At 45.6% G+C, this 19,436-nt stretch overlaps 1 protein-coding gene across 2 annotated transcripts in view; it reads right to left on the bottom strand.

Moving 5' to 3' along the window:
• The window catches only part of LOC148030884 (1-phosphatidylinositol-3-phosphate 5-kinase FAB1B-like), a 64,881-nt gene that overhangs the window by 36,692 nt on the left and 8,753 nt on the right, over positions 1–19,436 (bottom strand). The window lies entirely within an intron of this gene.

Below are 19,436 nucleotides of genomic sequence, written 5' to 3'. Positions count from 1 at the left end.
GCATCCGAAAGTGTTAGCGTATGCGCTAGAAAAAATAAAGACGAGACTGCCCAAGAATGGCAGCATCATGTATCGACTACAGCCCTAATTGAGCCATCCAATCAAATTTATCTTGATGTGCAAATCTTTATCTTGCCAATGAAGCAACATGGATGTGGCCAACACTTTTGCCTGTAACAAATTAGCCTCCTTTTGGAGATCAAGAGGATGTCAAACTATAAAGCAAAGTATCTCTTGCAAAGAGACAATCAAATGAGTCAAAAGAAACGATTGTGACGATTTAAGAGGCCTCATGGAATTCAGCACATGCCACCAAGATGCCCAGATAATCATGCGGCCATGGGAGATACCAATCTCCTCGATAAATAATTTTGCAACATCAATCCAAGGATGAGTCTACACACAAAGGGCTTGCAAAAGCGCCATGCTGTCATATAAAGATTAACATCCAATAAAGTAGCTCCGCCCAACCGTTTCAGGATAGTAATATGCTGCCTACATATCCATGTTGAGCTAAAACACACTTCCCAGCTGATTAGCATTCTTAAAAACCCCAAAACACACTTAATTAATGAAAAACCCTAAAAAAAGGGGAGCGGTCTGAGAGAGTTTCAATGGTCCCCCAAAAACCCTAATTCTTTGGGACACCCTTCAACATCTATAAATAGATAGGCTGCCCCATTCAGCCTCATTTCCGTCTGTGCAAGTTTCACACCCTTGATTGCAGATTTCAGCCATCAGTCTACCCCTGTGTGGCTGTCCAACCTTCCAGATTTCTGCCACCTCTCCATCAGCCCCTGTAGTGCCTGGCACCTTCCTCCAAGCTGTTGCCCACTGTTTGGTGCCCTCCTCCATGCTGCCTTTGGCATCTTCCAGACATCGCCAGCATCTTCATCACCCTCAACTGCTTGCGTTGGTGTCATGACAGCTTCCTCCATCACGCGAAAGCTCCTCCACACTAGGCGACAGCTACCATCCCTCTGCATCATCATTTTGTTGATTCCTCACTCCGACTGGTGGTCACAGACTTGGGATCCATCTCCAGTGGACGTCACTCTCCAACACACTACTCTGCCCTTGAGTATCCGTACACTTGCATTCATTTGCAGTATTCATTCGCTTCATAGTTGTGTTCTTCTCTCCCTTCTTCTATTTGTGGTTTCTATGTTTGAGTTTCAAGTTTTTGCATTTAGGGTTTGAGTTTTGATTTTTTTAGTTTTTGTGTTTAGGGTTTGAGTCTTGCTTTCTATGTCTGTGTCTATGTCTTTGTGTTTTTGATGTGTCATACACAGTGTTTCCTTAGTGCAAACCCTAGCAGTTTTCTTCACAAGGTATCAAAGCCGATGCTCTTGTAAAGAGTATCCTACAGATATTGTTGTGGAGAGCTAGTCTTTGTGTGAGGACGACACTCCACTTTCAACTTCACCTTCTTTTTCCACTCATATTCCAAATTTCACTAACATAACAAAGGAGGACTTTAAGGAGTAATATCGCAACAAGTACGATGATGTTTACACCCCTTCTACCAGTTTTACTACCACATTCAAACCAGTTGGTAAGGCTGGCATCATGGAGGACATACAGCATTTGAAGCGTGTGGCGATCCATCCTCGTCATTTCAGCCAGGTCCATTGTCAGGTTCGTACAACCCTTTTGAGTTGAATGAATCAAAACCCTCACCTGTTTCTTCTTTTGAGGTGCAAGATCTGGATGGCTTTGCGTATGTAAACTTTAATACTAGGGGCTCATGAAGCAAACAGAATTCAAGTACATCTACAACTTCCGTTTCATTTGAGCATGTACCACACACTTCTCAATTCCCTTCCATCCCACCCTCTTCTACCTCCACCTTGATCACCTCTCATCATCTTTTCAAAATCTCGGATTACACTCCACCTCTGCTTCACACACACTAGAGGTTGGATTTTCCATCTCCGCTCCTAGGACCTTCTTCTCTACCTCATTCTCTATCTCTTTGCACCATGGTACTTCGTTAGGGGGAATGCCACCCTTTAACACAGTGCCTCTCACCTTTCCGCAAATGAGCACACCCATGGCACCTAGGACGGCTATGATGGGCATCCCCCTCACTACCCCCAGATTCACCTCTCACATGACCACTCAAACGCAGTTGGATTCCATCCTCCGCTTATGGTGCATCATCCCACTTACCTTGGGTTACACCTACGCAGGGATTTCCATCTTCTGCTCCACGTGTTTCCATCCCACCTCCACCATGGGCTACTCATACGGCTACCATGCCCATGCCTAGCCAATCCATCCCTACCTATGGATCCACCTTGCACACTACCCATATGCTTGGTGGGCACTCTAGGGCCCATTCCCAAGTGCACTCCCCTCCCCTATCTTACCCCCATTACCCTTTTTCACACTACCTATCTCCAAGCACTACCACTTCTGTTGCAATGGCCAAAGTGACTTCACGGATAAGACTCATTTTAACGGGTCAAATTTCACCACTTGGTTGAATTTCATGCAAACAAGTGCTTGAGTCACAAGGTCTTTGGGACCTCGTCATTGGTCTAGAGCCTATGCCGGACCCGCGACTAGCTCACCCTCACTACATCTGTCAACGGAGAGCCCACAATGCCACAACCAATGTTGAGCGGATGCAAGGATTGCTTCTTGAGTTTCACTCTTAATTACAGCACTTCCCACTCGTCTCAAAGCGTTGAAGTCGCCTTCTCGACCGCTATGCGGCTTGAGATCGTACTCGACGCATAAATCTCGACTTTGAGCTTCAAGAGTTCTCTATTAAGGAAGGGGATGATCTAAAAGTCAAGTTGGCTGAATATAGGCGGTTACTTGCCGAGTTCACCACTATTGACTCTCCAAAGTCTAACAACGATCAGGTTACATTCTTCTTGAATAAGTTGCCCGAAAAATACTTCAATTTCATTCAGAACATCATCTCACAGCCTCAATTGCCAACCTTCTACAAGTTTGAGTGCGAGTCCTCGCATTACACCAAGCTGCATGATCAAGTCCACAAGAAATCCTCCTCACAACCTTATTCAAAGCAAAGGGGGTTGGTTGCCGCTTCTTCGGGAGGGAATACCAACAATGGCAAGAACTTGCAAGATGCAAAGGCAAGCCAATCAAAGGGTGACTCCTCTTCCTCAAATGGAACCAAAGAATCTAGACCTATCTAGCAGCAACTCCCTAAGAAAAACCGGTTTTGCACACATTGCCAGAGAGCAGGCCGTGTGGACGAGAAGTGTCGCTCCAAGGCCCAAGGTCTTCCACCTAAAAAGCCTCGACAAACCACTGTGACTGCCCAGTCCCGTGGAGCTATGCCTTCCGCTCCTGCTTCATTGCTCCTTCAACACCCGTTGTTACTGCTGGACAGGTGGCCCGAGCACAACCTCAACAAACAATCTCTTTCACTACCCCTAAGGGACTGGCTGATTAGTCTGCAGGTTCTGATCACATTGCACTTCATGCATTCATCTCACCTTCCTCTCCACCTCGTCAAGCGTTGCCTTGTGGCAGAGCCTTGATACTGGACGTACGCGATAGTGGACACCTTAGACTAGCATCTCTCTAGGTCCTATAGGATACCCTAGGTCAGTCTAGCATCCATTTTTCGCACTCTTAAGAGTTGGGCCCATAGGATTCATTGTCCTTAGCTTTTCCATTCTTAAGTCTTCCGCTGCATTTACTCACACACATACACATTCATTGCATTGTCTTTTCAGTTATATTTTCTCTGTGTTATGTTTTGCTTTGGAGCATCTCACCACTGACCTCTGTATTTGCAAATTCTCATCTCTTTTGTAAGGTTGTCTTTCAATGTAGGGCTAACTTGTAGATTGCTTTGATCCTACTTGGGCTAGAGACGTGGGGATGTGTATCGTTCCTTTCATGGTTTCATCATCCTAGGAGTGCTTGCTCTTCTTCCAGCATGGAGGTTTCCCCTCCTGAGGCGGATCGTACAGCATCTCTCTAGATGCTATCATGGCGATAACTACTACCTTGCTCTTCCAACAGGGTGCTTCATCCACTTGATCTTCATCATCTTCTTCCATTCCTTATGGTTCTCGACACCACACGAAGACCAACATCAGGCTCCTCTTCCTTCTTCGGCATCTACATCCAAGTTGAGAGGGGGTTCCTACCCTTCTTGCTATTCTACAGGCTTTAGCACTTTGTCTTTGACATCGGCTTCTCCCCCCCTATTGTACCTTCCCCTTTGCATTGCATGATTTCATTATCTTTGTACTAGGGCGCTTAGGCAAGCGAACAATTTCCCCACCAGGGACACTATCCAAGTGGCACCTACTACATGAGCATTCTTTAGCATGTAGCATACTTTGTATCTCATTGTGTAGAGCACCACTTGAGCGGATCCTAAGCTGTTTCCACCAGCGGCTGTCGTCACCACACCACCACACTCCATCACATGGATACCTCATCACCTGTTTTTCCTCATCATCGACACCCTTGAGTGGATGGGTAAGCTTATACTGTTTTGTGGTATGTTGGGTGTACCCTCCCTACTCCCATCTTCTGGATCACTACTACTCCATCGGCCGCATCCCATAACATTTAACTCACTTTTTTTTAATTTTTTAAAAAAACAAGTTCAACATGGTTCCATCCGCCTTTGTGGAGCTTGGTAGGCCACTGGGCAGCCAACGTGCACCCTTTGTCCGATGCCCTGTCCTCTCTAGGATGATCACTTGGGCTTCCTTGGTAAGATACCCATTGCCTCTATAGTCTTCGTAGGCCACTGGGCAACCGACGTGCATCCTTTGCCCGATGCCTTGGCTACTTTGGGGTGGGATGCCTTAGGACAAAGTGGCTGGCCTAAACTTTCGGCTCTGTTTTGGGCCTGAGAGGAGATGTTGAGCTAAAACACACTTTTCAGTTGATTAGCATTCTTAAACAGCCCCAAAACACACTTAATGAATGAAAAACCCTAAAAAAAAGGTGAGCGGTCCAAGAAAGTTTCAATGGTCCCCCAAAAACCCTGATTCTTTGGAACACCCTTCAACATCTATAAATAGACAGACTGCCCCCATTCAACCTCATTCCCATCTGTACAAGTTTCACACCCTTGAGTGCAGATTTCAGCCATTAGTCTACCTTTGCGTGGTTGTCCAGCCTTCGAGACTACTGCCACCTCTCCATCAGCCCTTGCAATGACCTGCCGCCTTCCTCCAGGCTGTCACCCACTACTTGGAGCCCTTCTCCAAGCTGTGTTTGGCATCTTTTAGCCATCGCCAGCATCTTCATCACCCTCAACTACTTGCGCTTAGTGTCATCTCTATCAAGCGACAACTTCCTCTATCAAGTGACAGCTCCACACCAGGTGACAACTACCAACCCTCTTCATCATCGTTTTGCAGATTCCTCACTCCGACTAGTAGTCACAGACTTGGGATCCATCTCCAATGGACATCACTCTCCAACACACTACTCTACCCTTGAGTATCTGTACACTCTTACATTCATTTGTAGTATTCATTCACTTTAGAGTTGTATTCTTCTCTCCCTTCTTCTATTTGTGTTTGAGTTTTGAGTTTTTGCGTTTAGGGTTTGAGTTTTACTTTTTGTGTCTGTGTCTATCTCTTTGTGTTTCTGTAGTGGTCATACACTCCGCATTTCCTCAATGCAAACCCTAGCAATTTTCTTCACAATCCACGCCTAACCCAAATGATTACTTTTCTTTTTCCATCGCATAAAACAAATAGGCTGCACCAACTCCAAGAGAGACTTCTTGGTCCAAGGAAGCAGGGGTAGAAAATAGGAGACCATACTAATCATGACAAATTGTGCCACTTTGAGTCGCACATGAAGAGGCCAGCCCTAAGATTTTCAATACATAAACCTATAATGAATTCTCAAGGACATCCAATAAAGCAGTGCTTGAGGAGGAACTTCCATACCAATGGGGATATCCCAAGTGCTGCATAATATCTCCTTTGGAAACAACAGCTCCCTACCAGCCCAATTCTTGCAAATCTGTCTCCGTACAAGAGATCAATATTGAGTTTTAAGCATTAATATTAAGGCCTAAGGCCAAACCAAACAGACTTCAAAGTGTCATTCCCCGATTGACATTAGTTTATCAACCTTCAAAAACATAAAGGAATCATCTGCCAAAGAAAGCATGGGATGAGTGACCAATGCAAACATAAAGGATTGAGAAGGCATCCTTGACGAAGAGAAAGAGATAAAGCAACCTCTTTTGAGGCTCCCCCATTAGGCACAACATGTGCGATGCATCATGGCTAATAGTATCAATAAGAGAACTCATGTGAGGACCGAAGCCCATGGTAGACATCAACTGCCACATAAAGGACCAAATGACAAAATCAAAAGCCTTTTTCAATATCTAACTGGATCATAATTACCTATTGGTTCTAACTGGATCATAATTACCTATTGGTGGAGACTTTGGCATAATCAATCTCCATTTGAACATTCAAAATATTATGCATGATGTTTCATCCCTTAATGGACCTATAATCAATCTCCATTTGAGCCAAAAAGCTACAAAAATCAAAGGCCTACATTGACAAGAGGAGGGAATTTTGAAGCAAGCACAACTGGGGTGGTGTGGATAATACTCTCTCTCTCTCTCTCTCTCTCTCTCTCTCTCTCTCTCTCTCTCTCTCTCTCTCTCTCTCTCTCTCTCTCTCTCTCTCTACCAGCCTAGTAGAGACAGAGCCACCCCGCCACACACCTTACAGGCCACGCCGTGGAGTCACATTGGATAGAGCCATTTTCCTTCGTCGAGCACGACGACCCCGTCTATCAGGACCGCGTCCGAGAAGGCCACACCACAATTGGATCAGAGCCATTATCACGAGACACCGAAGACTCACCACCAGACATATCAATGAAGCAGCTAGGGACCGCATCATAGCTGAGATCATGTCAGATCTTGAGATCAACTACAGCCCATAGTCTCCACCGCACTTTTTGTACATGGCTCTATCAGATCTGGTTCCCTAGTATAGTCCCACCGTATAGTTATTTTCAATATTGTTTCATAGGCCACCCACTTATTTGTAATGTTATCTTTACCTTACTGATGAGATGACATTATACATGGATGTACTCTGGATTTTGTCTCATAGGCCACATTGGCCTTATGTAGACGTTAATATATCTTTCTTTCTTTCTCGTGTATACTAGACTTTATGTAAAACCAGCCTTCCTTCTTCGAAAGGGCAATAATTCTCTAATTAAGCAATCAGCAAATGAATATAACTTGAAATGCACAAATTATCTTAATAATCTCGGACATAGGACACCCTATTGGCCCCAAAACTGGCACCCTTTCAGTATTTCTTTAACTTGATTGCTAATGGAAAGAGTACAAGTTGAGATTCACAATCTTCTTTGTTGTTCCAAAAAAGCCTCTTTCCTATAGCAACAATTAACAATCAATTCGGACCAATTGCCCCTTGATTTTTCACCCAAGACTTGCACGAATGGAACCACCAACTGACCAAATGCTGCCCCAAATTACAATGAATGGACTCGCATCTGAATTCCCTAACAATTACACAAATTTCAAGTGTTGAATTCAGTATACAATGCCTTCACCAATTGGCATGGGTATCGAGGTGGCTGTGACATCCTAATTTTTGCAAAAATTTAGGGTTTATAACTGAGATCTCTCTGTAGTCCATCAAATTTGGCTGAGATCTGCTCAAAATGGCTGAGAGATGCTGAGATTTCTTGAGAATGGCATGGAGAAAGTGAAAGAAAGCCAAGATCAGAGAGAAATCTGATTTTCTTCCCAAGAAAACCCTAAATTCTGCATGCTGTCTACTCCAACCTGCATTTAATGCAATCACCTACTACGAAGCACCTCCAAAATGCTGTCATCTGATCAACAATGCTGTTGCCAGCCCCTAGAAGGTGACTTCATGCTATCTCGTACCTATTGAGACTCCCAAATGGTTGTTTTCTACAACAAATTGTTGTTCTCCGATCAAAAAATGGACCAGCAACTCTCTCTCCCTCTCCCAAGCTGTAAGCTAGCTAAATGGCTTGAGACCCAACCCTTGAAAAAGTTTTCTCAATTTGCATGGGCAATTTTGCCAAGTGGCAATCTTCTAAACCCATTTTTCAACATTATTCAACCATTTAATTAATTTTCATAATTAAATAATCCTGAAAATTAATTTCAACCCTTCTAACCTGCCCAAAATTAAATATACCCACCCATACTTAAATTAGCTAGGCCATTTGCAACCTTGAGTGGTTCCCAACCTCTATTGACCCTTAGACTAGTATTAATTAATGCTAGTCCCTAGTGTCACCACCAACACTTATTGGCCAAATAACCGTCCCAAGGTAAAAACTGACACCAACTGATCTCCAAAGCCCAACTAGCATAATGTCAGAGTGCAGCGGTGCGGAAGCGTAGGACTGAGAGAGAGAGAACGCAGAGAGAGAGGGGAGAGAAAGAGACAGTGTACACTAAAGATCTGCTGTATAAAGAATGCTGAATACAAAGATATACACAGGCGCAGTGCGCTGGACTGCGTGTCTCCACCTCGACGATACGACCTGCTGTCCACCTCGAAGTCTGCTGCAGTCTGCACTGTCTGCTGTCTGAAATCTGCGAACAGAGACAGAGATCTGCACGGCACCGGTCTGTAATCTGCGACAGAGAATGATCGGGAGACTGCTGAAAAACGTCAGCAATAAATAGGCGAAAAACTGCCTGGAATGGGGCTCAAAACTGGGGCGCAGCCTGGTAAAAGTGGCTGCAGGCAGTCGGACTGCCACGTGGCAGTCCGACTGCACAGTCCGACTGTGCAGCAGTGCTGCTGGTCCAACTGCTGCAGCTGGACAGGCTATGATCTCTGACACCCCCTCTCAGAGCCTGGACAGGGCAGAAGCCTGAGGGATCTGGAATGTTGCCGAAGTAGAGCCTGAGGAAGCGCCTTCATAAACAAATCCGCAAGATTATCCTCCGTCTTGCAATACTCCACAGTGATGGTCTCATCCAAAAGCTTTTCTCGGATGAAGTGGTACTGGATCTCAATGTGCTTCGTCCGGGCATGAAAAACAGGGTTCCTTGCCAAGGCAATGCAACTCTCATTGTCACATCGCAGCAATGTAGGACGAGTCTGGGGGCACCCAAGCTCCTCCAACAGTCTCTGAAGCCACACAACCTCGCATGTGGTGGAAGACGCAGCCCGATACTCCGCCTCAGTAGACGAAAGGGCTACCGTGGGCTGCTTCTTGCTACTCCAAGAAATAACACCTGCACCCAAAGTAAAACAGTAACCTGTTGTAGACCGCCTGTGGTCCACGTCACCGGCCCAATCCGAGTCGCTCCAACCTGCAAGTACAAGATCTGACCCATCTGTCCCTGCGGGGTAATGAATCCCCAAATCAGACGTCCCCCTCAGATACCGAAGTATCCTCTGAGCAGCCTGCCAATGCACCGTCTTAGGTTCACTCATGAACCCTGCCAAGAGCCCAACAACAAAACATAGATCAACCCTGGTGTTGAGAAGCCAAATCAAAGACCCTATCAACTGTCGATAGCGGGAAGCATCCGCCAAAGGAGAAGCTGAGTGGGAAGTGGCCTTCCAGTTCGGATCCATAGGAGTAGAGAGGGCCCGACAATCTTCCATCTCAAAAGACACCAAGAGCTCCTGTACATATCTCTGTTGGGAGAGAAAGATTCCCCTCTGAGACTGAAAAATCTCATGTCCTAAAAAGAAATGGAGTAGCCCCAAATCCGTCATCTCGAACGTCCGATGTAAAGCTGACTTTGTCTCCTGGACCTGCTGTGCATCATCACCTGTGACAATCAAATCATCAACATATAATACAAACAGCACACAACCATCCTCGGAAGTGTGAACATACAGCTGCGGATCGGCCTTGGACCGCCGATATTCCAACTGAGTCTGGAGGAACGAATCAATCTTCTCGTTCCAAGCTCGCGGGGCCTGCTTGAGACCATACAGGGCCTTCTTCAACCTGTAGACTTTCCCATCCGAAGAACCAAAGCCAGGAGGCTGCTCAACGTAGATCTCCTCCTTCAAATCACCATTCAGGAAGGCCGACTTCACATCCAGCTGATAAACAGGCCATCTCCTATGGCCAACCAAAGCAAGAACAGCTCTAATGGTTGCCATACGAGCTGTAGGGGCAAAGGTGTCATGACAGTCAATCCCTGGGCGCTGGGCAAAACCCTTAGCAACAAGGCGAGCCTTGTGTTTATCCAAAGTACCATCACTGAGATATTTGGTCTTGAAGACCCACTTGACTCCAATCACCTTCTTCTTCGGGGGGCGTGGCACAAGTGACCAAGTGCCATTCCTCTCAATAGCCTCCAACTCAGCTTCCATAGCTTTCTTCCATGGGGCGGACTGTAAAGCCTCCTTCACGGAGGTGGGCTCTCGATCCTGCATAACTCGGGACATCAAACAATAATTGGAGCACACAAGCTCCGAAGAATGCGCATGGTGCCTCCGTGACCGCCGCGGACCATCCTGCGGTCCCCACTCCTCAGGAACCCCCTCGATCCCTGAATCACGGAGTGTGTCACGGGCCCAGCGAGGAGGAGGCCGAACCTCCCCTCGTCGTTCTCCATCAGTAGAAGACTCTGGAATGTCCACCGGTGGTAACTCCTCAGAAGGATCCGGTGGAACAGTAGACTCTGTGTCAGAAACAGAATCATAATCAAACGGCACAGGCTCCAGTGGAACTGTAGAAGGAGCCAAACTCTCCCCTAGATCTCCAAGAACGGGATGCTCCTCACCCGTTGAAGAAGCCGGAACCTCCACAAACCGCACATCACGGCTAGTATATACATCCCGCTTGACGGGATCATAGAGTCGGTAGCCTTGGGACTGGGAGCTGTAGCCAACAAATACCTGTTTGCGGGAAGCCGCTTCGAATTTGTCACGGTGAGCTTTGGGAATGTGAACATAGGCATCACACCCAAAGACCCGAAAGTAAGAAACATCTGGCTTTGACCCAAAATACGCCTCAAATGGAGTCATCCCTTCCACGGCCGAAGTAGGAGATCGATTAAGAATGTGGACTGCAGTAGCCACAGCCTCGGCCCACAGAACCTGGGGGGTCTGTCGGTGCTCCATCATGGTGCGCGCCATCTCGATCACACTGCGGTTCTTCCGTTCGAGAATACCATTTTCTTGTGGAGTATTCGTATTGGCAAACTCCTGGTGAATTCCTCTATCTGCACAAAACCGAGCAAATTCATTAGAGACAAATTCACCTCCCTTGTTGGATCGCAAGGTCTTCAACTTCCGGCCTGATCGGTTCTCCTCAAAGAGAAGCCAATCCTTGAAGTGCGAGAAAGCTTCTGATTTTAGTGCCAAAAAATAGGCCCATGTCATCCTGCTATAGTCATCCACGATCAGCATGAAGTACGAGCTCCCACGCAGGGACTCATTCCTCATAGGGCCACATAGATCCGTAGATACTAACTCCATCGGTGAAGTAGACCGCCGCGAAGCGGTGTGGGGAATGGCATCCCTATGCTGCTTCCCCCTTATGCAGGAGACACATGGCTGCTGGCTCACCACTATATCCGGCAACCCTCGAACAAGCTGTCCCCGTGACGCCTTCCGAAGATAGTCATAGTTCAAGTGACCAAACCTAGCATGCCATAATTCAGACTGTGACTGTGAGGTAAGAAGAAGAGTAGAGAGGGCAGTGGAAGACTTCAGTTTGTAAATGCCGTTCTCCTCATATCCAGATGATAGAACCTTCCTCGATTCACGATCAAGGACTCGCACTGTAGAACTGTCAAACTCCACCAGAAGACCAAGAGAGCAAATCTTATGGACTGAAAGGAGATGGTACCCCAATCCTGGTACATGCAAAACCTCTGAAGTATGGGTGCCACCTCGTCCATCCGGAATAAGCTGCATCTTACCCCGACCTGCAATAGAAACTGAAGAGCTGTCTCCAATGAGAACCTGCCCACGTGAAGGTCGCAGCTGGGCAACACCATCTGATGAAGGAGTCATGTGCCGTGAGGCACCACTATCAATAATCCACTCTCGAGATTGGGAAGCCGCCATCGCAGCATCAGAAGCATTCGGTGAAGCGTCCTCAATGACAACTAGATGTAGAAATGCAGCTGATGAGGGTGCAGCCACTGCTCCAGAATCCTTGGTTTCCTTCTTCTTGGTGTCCTTCGAGTCTTTGTCAGGGCAATCCTTCTTCCAATGGCCAGTCTTTCCACAAATATGGCATGTGGAGTCTTTGTCCTTGTCCTTCTCCTTGTCCTTCTTGGACTTGTTATCCCCCTTCTTCTTCTTTTGGTCCTTCCCCTTCTTCTGAGAGGCTTGACCTGTCAACGCCTCCGTCTTGGAAGCATTCTGTCCCTTTAACTGTTCCTCTTGGTCCAAGACCATAGGAACCAACTCCTCCCACCGAAGAGTAGACTCTCGCCCCGAAGCAATAAGGGCAGAGTAAAATGTACCGAATCGTGGCGGCAACTGGGACAAGAGTGTAATTGCCATGTCTTCGGAGGAGATCGGCTTCCCCGCATTCTGAACCTGCATCTGTAGCTGCCTTAGCTTGTTAATGTGTTCCCTTAGCGAAGAAGACTTATTGACGGACAAGGTCCGCATCTGTACCTCCAAAGAAACCCTCTTCATCAGGGTCATCCGATTGTACATTTGATCAAGCTCCAGCCATATCTCACGAGCCACCGTCAAGTGCTCGATGTGAGCGATCACGGCTGTAGTGCATGATAGAAAGAGAAAGGATCGAATCCTGGCATTCAGTTTGTCCCAATGAGACTGGGCCCTGGCCAACTCCGCACGAGCATCGGAAGAGAGTTTGGACTCATCTCTTACCGAAGGCCGGTCAATATCTTCCTGTACCAACTCCGCCAAATCATAGGACTCCAGAATGGCCAACATCATAACGCGCCAAATGCGGTAGTTGTCGCCGTCGAGCTTCTGATCTGTAGGAAGAGCCGGTAGGACAGGCACCTTCCGGTCCATAATCGCCTGGAACTCCAAGTCCATCTCTGTCTTCACCTGCAATGCCTTCTCAAACGCAAAAGCAGCCCCCTCTGACTGGGTAAACTCAGCCTGCTAAGGCTCTTTTGCGTCCCGAAGCTTCTTCACCCGCCGGAGGCGATGAAAAAGCAAAACCTGCACTTTTAGGTTGGAAACTCAAACTTTCTCCGCGTCAAACAGCAGTAAACAGCAGCAAATCCACCACCTGTACTCCTTTCCTGTGCGCCCACACTCGTTTCAGCCTTGTTCCAAGGCGCAGCCCTCCTGTCTGCCCTTAAACGCAAAAAAAACGCAAATTTGTGTCGCGATGGAAACTCCTCTTCAGGTTGATTCTGCGCTCAGTCAGCCCTCACACACTGCTCTGATACCATGTCAGAGTGCAGCGGTGCGGAAGCGTAGGACTGAGAGAGAAAGAACGCAGAGAGAGAAGGGAGAAAAAGAGACAGTGTACACTGAAGATCTGCTGTATAAAGAATGCTGAATACAAAGATATACACGGGGGCAGTGCGCTGGACTGCGTGTCTCCACCTCGACGATGCGACCTGCTGTCCACCTCGAAGTCTGCTGCAGTCTGCACTGTCTGCTGTCTGAAATCTGCGAACAGAGACAGAGATCTGCACGGCACCGGTCTGTAATCTGCGACAGAGAATGATCGGGAGACTGCTGAAAAACGTCAGCAATAAATAGGCGAAAAACTGCCTGGAATGGGGCTCAAAACTGGGGCGCAGCCTGGTAAAAGTGGCTGCAGGCAGTCGGACTGCCACGTGGCAGTCCAACTGCACAGTCCGACTGTGCAGCAGTGCTGCTGGTCCGACTGCTGCAACTGGACAGGCTATGATCTCTGACACATAACTTATCACAACTTTTGCCTTTGACACCAACTAATATTTCAGGGTCCTAAGTCCCACACTATTGAAATAATTGACTCACACCTCACATATGCAAGTTTCGTTAGCACATTTGATTAACTTTTAATCAAACGCTAAACAAAGCAATAAAATTTCACATCCTCATAACATTATGACTCTTGATTGCATCAAGTAGAAATTTCTATTAGTTGTTAGCTCTATAGTTCTTTAGCTTTTTGTTACTACTCATTTACATTTACTATTCTTTTTTTGAATAGTTGTATCATCACAAATGGTTGTAACTCATGGCTCATGGTCTCATAGGTCACTCTAGCCTTTTGTAGACTTTAATAAATCATTTCATTTCATCTCTTTTCTGTAATAAAGAACAAGATTACATGATTGGAAGATGCATTCTCTCTCTCTCTCTCTCTCTCTCTCTCTCTCTCTCTCTCTCTCTGTGTTGTAGACGTTAATATAACTTTCTTTATTTCTCTCTCTCTGTGTGCCTCCCAATAGCCTCCACTAGCTTGCATTGGTAAGTATGTCAAGTGGTAACCTTTCAAACTTAATTTTTAAGCACTAGCTGCATTATTAAATCAATTTTCAGCTTTAAAATTTTGAAAATTAATATAATAATTATTTTAGTGCCCAAAAATTAGTATGACCAACCAACTTATCTCCCACGTGTTCATGAGTCTTCTTTAGCCCCCAAATTTTTAGGTTAAAATGTCTTTTTTTCAGATATTCTCATTACATCAAGTACCATTGAATGACAAATCCCTAGTGTCACCAACTAACACTTGTGGCTAATAATAACACTTATGGCTAATAAAATGTTTTAGACCAATTTCTCGCACCAAATACCACCTAATATCTATGCAACATTACTTAAGACAACTTTTGTCTTCAACATCCGTTAATTTCCTCCGGTCCTAGGCTCTTAAATATGCAATAATCTTAGTTGCACTTCACATGTGCAACACATACTTAAACATTTGATTAAAAATCAATCCAAATGTTAAGTAAAGCAAACAAAATTTCACATCCTCGTGACACAATACCACCAATTGCCATAGGGCTCAAGGAAGTGAAAACAAAATTTCACATACTCGTGACACTACCACCAATTGCCATAGAGCTCAAGGAAGTGAAAATGCAATCCATAGTTGACTTTTTGCACAATATGCAAAAGATGTTAACAATTGCTATGGAAAGCATCAAAACAGCCCAAGATTGTGCCACGTTTTATGCTAACAAACACCGTACTCCTCAACAGCTCCAAAAGGGCATGTGGGTTTACCTTAAAGTCCCAAATAATTCTGATTCAATGACTACCAACAAGTGCTATAGACTGTCTTCAAGGCATTGTGGTCCTTTCTAGATTACCAAAAAGATAAGTAGCATACCTATGAGCTAGATTTACGTTCAAAAATATCCTTAAACATTTGATTAGAAATTAATCCAAATGTTAAGTAAAGCAAACAAAATTTCATGTCCTCGTAACACAAAATCACTGATTGCCACAAAGCTCAAGGGGTGAAAATGCAATCCGTAGTTGACTTTTTGCACGATATGCAAAAGATGTTAATAATTGCTACGGAAAGCATTAAAACCACCCAAGATCATGCCACATTTCATTCTAATCAACACTGTACCCCTCGAGCTCCAAAAGGACATATGGGTTTACCTTAAAGTCCCAAACAACTTCAATTCAATGACTACCAACAAGTGCTATGGACTGTCTTCAAGGCATTGTGGTCCTTTCTAGACTACCAAGAAGATAAGTAGTGTATCCTACAAGGTGGGTTTACATTCAAAAATCTAAGTTCACCCTGTGTTCCACATTAAGTCGTTTGAAAAAACGATTACGACAATGTGAACTAATTCTTCTAATTGAGGAAGTCCCACCCCTTGAGGATATTGCTCGATATGTTCCACTCAAACCCAAATTGGTTGTTGACCTTAGGACTAAATAATCCCATCGAACAATTTATCCCGAGTATTTGGTCAAGTGAAAAAACTGCCCAAAGGTAGAGGCTACTCAGGAATTGGCACATTTGTTGAAGAATCATTTTACTTACTTCACCCCTAAGGATATTGCTAAGGACAGCAATCATTCATAAGGAGAGAAGTGTTATGCCCCTGATCATCTAGATATGCGCTAGTAGCATCGGTCATAATGGTCATGAAGTGACTTGGTGCAAATGTACTAAGGGCCCTTTGGGGTTAGGGTAGTCGAGTCCTATTTATAGGCCTCAACGCCCTATTGTGCACATTGATTGTGTGATCACCACTCTTGCATTCTTGGCCCATTGGCTGACACCTCCATATACAGGTATAGTGTGGGCCAGTAGCTTGGGACACTAACCCTTGGGACGTGGTCGTGACCCAAAGTTCTGCTAACTCCCAAGCTTGAGGGTGAGCTCATTTGGCTCTATGGCTAGGAGGTTAGTCTGATATTCAATCCCTTTAATTCATGGATATAGCTTGTGTCATGTCTCATGTGCAAGTTGAATCTTAGGAGAATGTTTCATAACGGATCCGAGAGGGATTTTCATCTTTGAGCAATAGTATGTGCAAGAGCTTTTGACCATCTTTGAGATGGAGGGGTGTCGATCTATTTCTACTCCCATGGATCCAAACTAGAAGGCTACAACCCATTCAAATTCACCGGCAACAAATACTACCTCCTACAAGCAATTGATTGGGTCATTGATATGGCTCCTCAATACTCAAATTGATTTGTGTTGTGTTGTAGATTTGCTTGCAGGATTCATGAGTGAACCAAAGCTAGTTCATTGGTAGGTTGCTATCAAGACTTTGTAGTTATTGAAGGTAGCCCCAAACCAGGTATTTATCATCCAACAAGTACAGGAGATTCAACCTTTATTCCACAAGGCTAGACAATTTCAAATTATGCAAGAGATATTGACCACAAGAGATCAATGATCAGTCATTGCTTTACTTTGGGTATAGACACTATCTCTTGGAGTAATAAAAAGTAATCCAGTGTTGCCCTATCATCTACAAAGGTGGAGTACACAGCTGCATCTTCTACCACTTGTGAGATAGCGTGCCTTCAGAGGTTGTTAGGAGAGCTTGGCTATCCTTAGACAGGTCCTACTACACTTCATTGTGACAATGAGAGTTTCATTGCTTTGATACGGAATCCCATATTCCATGCTAGGTCAAAGCACATCGAGATACAATGCCATTTCATTCAAGAGAATACCTTGGATAAGACTATTGATATGGTGTATCATAAGGTGGAGGATAACTTGGCAGATTTGTTTATGAAGGCTCTTCCTCATGCCTTCATCGACACCACTCTAGATCCTTGAGCCCCAAGAACTGAGAGGGGGTGTTAGAGATTTAGTCATCCCTTGGACAAGCACAAGCAATCTACGATGATTCTAGGGCAGATTTATGCATTTCTGAATCATGTAGAACTGTTTGGAGCAATCACCATGTTGAGCTAAAAATTCATTATCCACTAATTAGCTCTTTAAAACAGCCCCAAAACAATAAACTACACAAAAGTTTCATTAACTAGGGAGTGGTTCCAGAGAGTTTTTGTGCCCCACATGTAAACCCTCATTTGGAGAATCCTTCTGCATCTATAAATAGACAAGCTGCCCACCATTCATCCTTATCCCTGTGTGCAGGTTTCTCACTCCCATGGGCAGATTTCAGCCATCAGCCTTCCATTCAGTGGTTGTCCAGCCCATGTGACTACTGCCACATCATCACCATCCTGTCCAACACCTGGAATCTCCATCCCTGTTGTCGCCTTGCTGCCTCGAGGCCTCATACTGCTTTCAGCTGCCAATTGTCGCCAGCAGTTTTCCCATCATCCACACCCGTATCAACTTGCATTTCAACTCCAAATTTGGCGACAAGCTGATCTCCACTTCGTAATTGTGTCTACCTGAATTTTCCACTTCCTTTGCTATCGCCTAGGTCTCCTACTGCCTTGATGATCAGTGTTTTGCAATTTCTCACACTCCAACATCTCAACTAGTGGTTACAGCACTCATGATCCATCCCCGATAGACGTCACACTCTGTAATATTTCCATGTACCGTACCGTAAATATTACTTCCCGCACGCCATGCAAACCCTGTGCAAAGGGTATCTCTCGCATTTAAATTATTGGCCGCGTAATGTGTGAGCCGCACGCGGGAAATAGGGTCCTCTGCGAATGGTAAATCGAACCGGGTGTTCAAAACCGCAAGCCACACGGAAACACCCTCTTGGGAGGGGCAATTTAATTAAATAAATGCAAATTTTTTTTATGTTTATCCCTTCCCCCAGCCGATGCATGGCTGGAGGAAAGGGAGTGTGTGGGGGGAGGATGGCAAAGTGGGGGTTTGCATGGGGGAGTTCCCCACGTGGGTGGAGACCCCCTTCCCCACCCCCAAGGCTATAAAAACACCCCCATCAAGGGGGTGTGCTTAAGGAAGAGGAGAGAAGGGGAGGTTCTGTGAGAGAGGGAGGAAGCTCGTGGAGGCCACCGCCGTGCTGATCGCCGCCAGCCCGCCGTGCTGCCACCAGCTCCGCCCAGTCCGTCTCTGCTGTCACCCTGGCCGCCGGTCTCCTGCAGCTGCCACCATTCCGTCCGCCACACTGATCGCCCCCACGTGCTCTCAGAAGCTTCTTTGGAAGCTTCCTTAGAAGCTTCCATAGGGGGCCTCACTAAACCCCCTTCCCACGACCCCTTTTCCACCCTTTTCCACCCATTTCCAAAGGCACTTTCCCACCACAATTTCGAAGAAGGACCATCAACACCTTTTTTTTTTCGGGAATTGAAGAGGGTCTATAAGGATCCCACTAGACCGACGAAAAGGGTCCCGCGAAGTCCTTTAAGGCCCTTCTCCGCAAGCGACCTACCGTAAAAGGATCTTCCGCTTACGAGGAAAGCAAAGGCCGGAAGGTTGCGTGTCAAAGCAGAACAATCCGTAGGCGACGAAAGCGAGTTCAGAAACCTAACCTACGTGTGCAATGGCTCCAAAAAGATCCCAAGAGGCGACCGCGGGAGGCTCGACTCCGAATGTGCAAGTGGACATCACCCCGACTCCACAAGTCCAGGTTCTTCCGTGTTAATTCCGCATAAGGAAATGATTAGGCGCGCTTAGAAAGGAAATTGCACTTTTACGTTTAATTTGCATATGGAAATTGAAAGAAATGCATCTTTTGAACATTATGAAAGATTGAACGATTAGAGGGTTAGATGCATGTAGTTGGTACCTTATCAAGGTAAGGAATCTAATCCTAAGCAAGGAAACGGAATTTATATGTGCATTATTTGTCATCCTAGATATGGTAGATTAAGCGTATACTGCACATTAGGTAACATACCTCTCGTAATGATTTCATAGGAAAAGGTTAAGCGCCATAAGGTTTCATTCGGAAAGAATTAATAGGGTACTAAAGTGAACGTATGACTTGCAAAATAGTTATAAGATGGAATAGAATAACACTAGTTTCGCTTGTGTTTCACCAACGACTTCGTGGCTAGGAGAATGTTAGAAATTGCGTAGTTGTCATGAGAAAAAGGTCAATCATTAAGAGCAGT

Source organism: Lygodium microphyllum, chromosome 9, assembly GCF_053477565.2.
Source record: "Lygodium microphyllum isolate KBCC chromosome 9, Lygodium_microphyllum_v1.1.10, whole genome shotgun sequence".
Taxonomy (NCBI): domain Eukaryota; kingdom Viridiplantae; phylum Streptophyta; class Polypodiopsida; order Schizaeales; family Lygodiaceae; genus Lygodium; species Lygodium microphyllum.
Note: the sequence above shows the minus strand (reverse complement) of the source record. Positions and strands in the feature narration are given on the sequence as shown.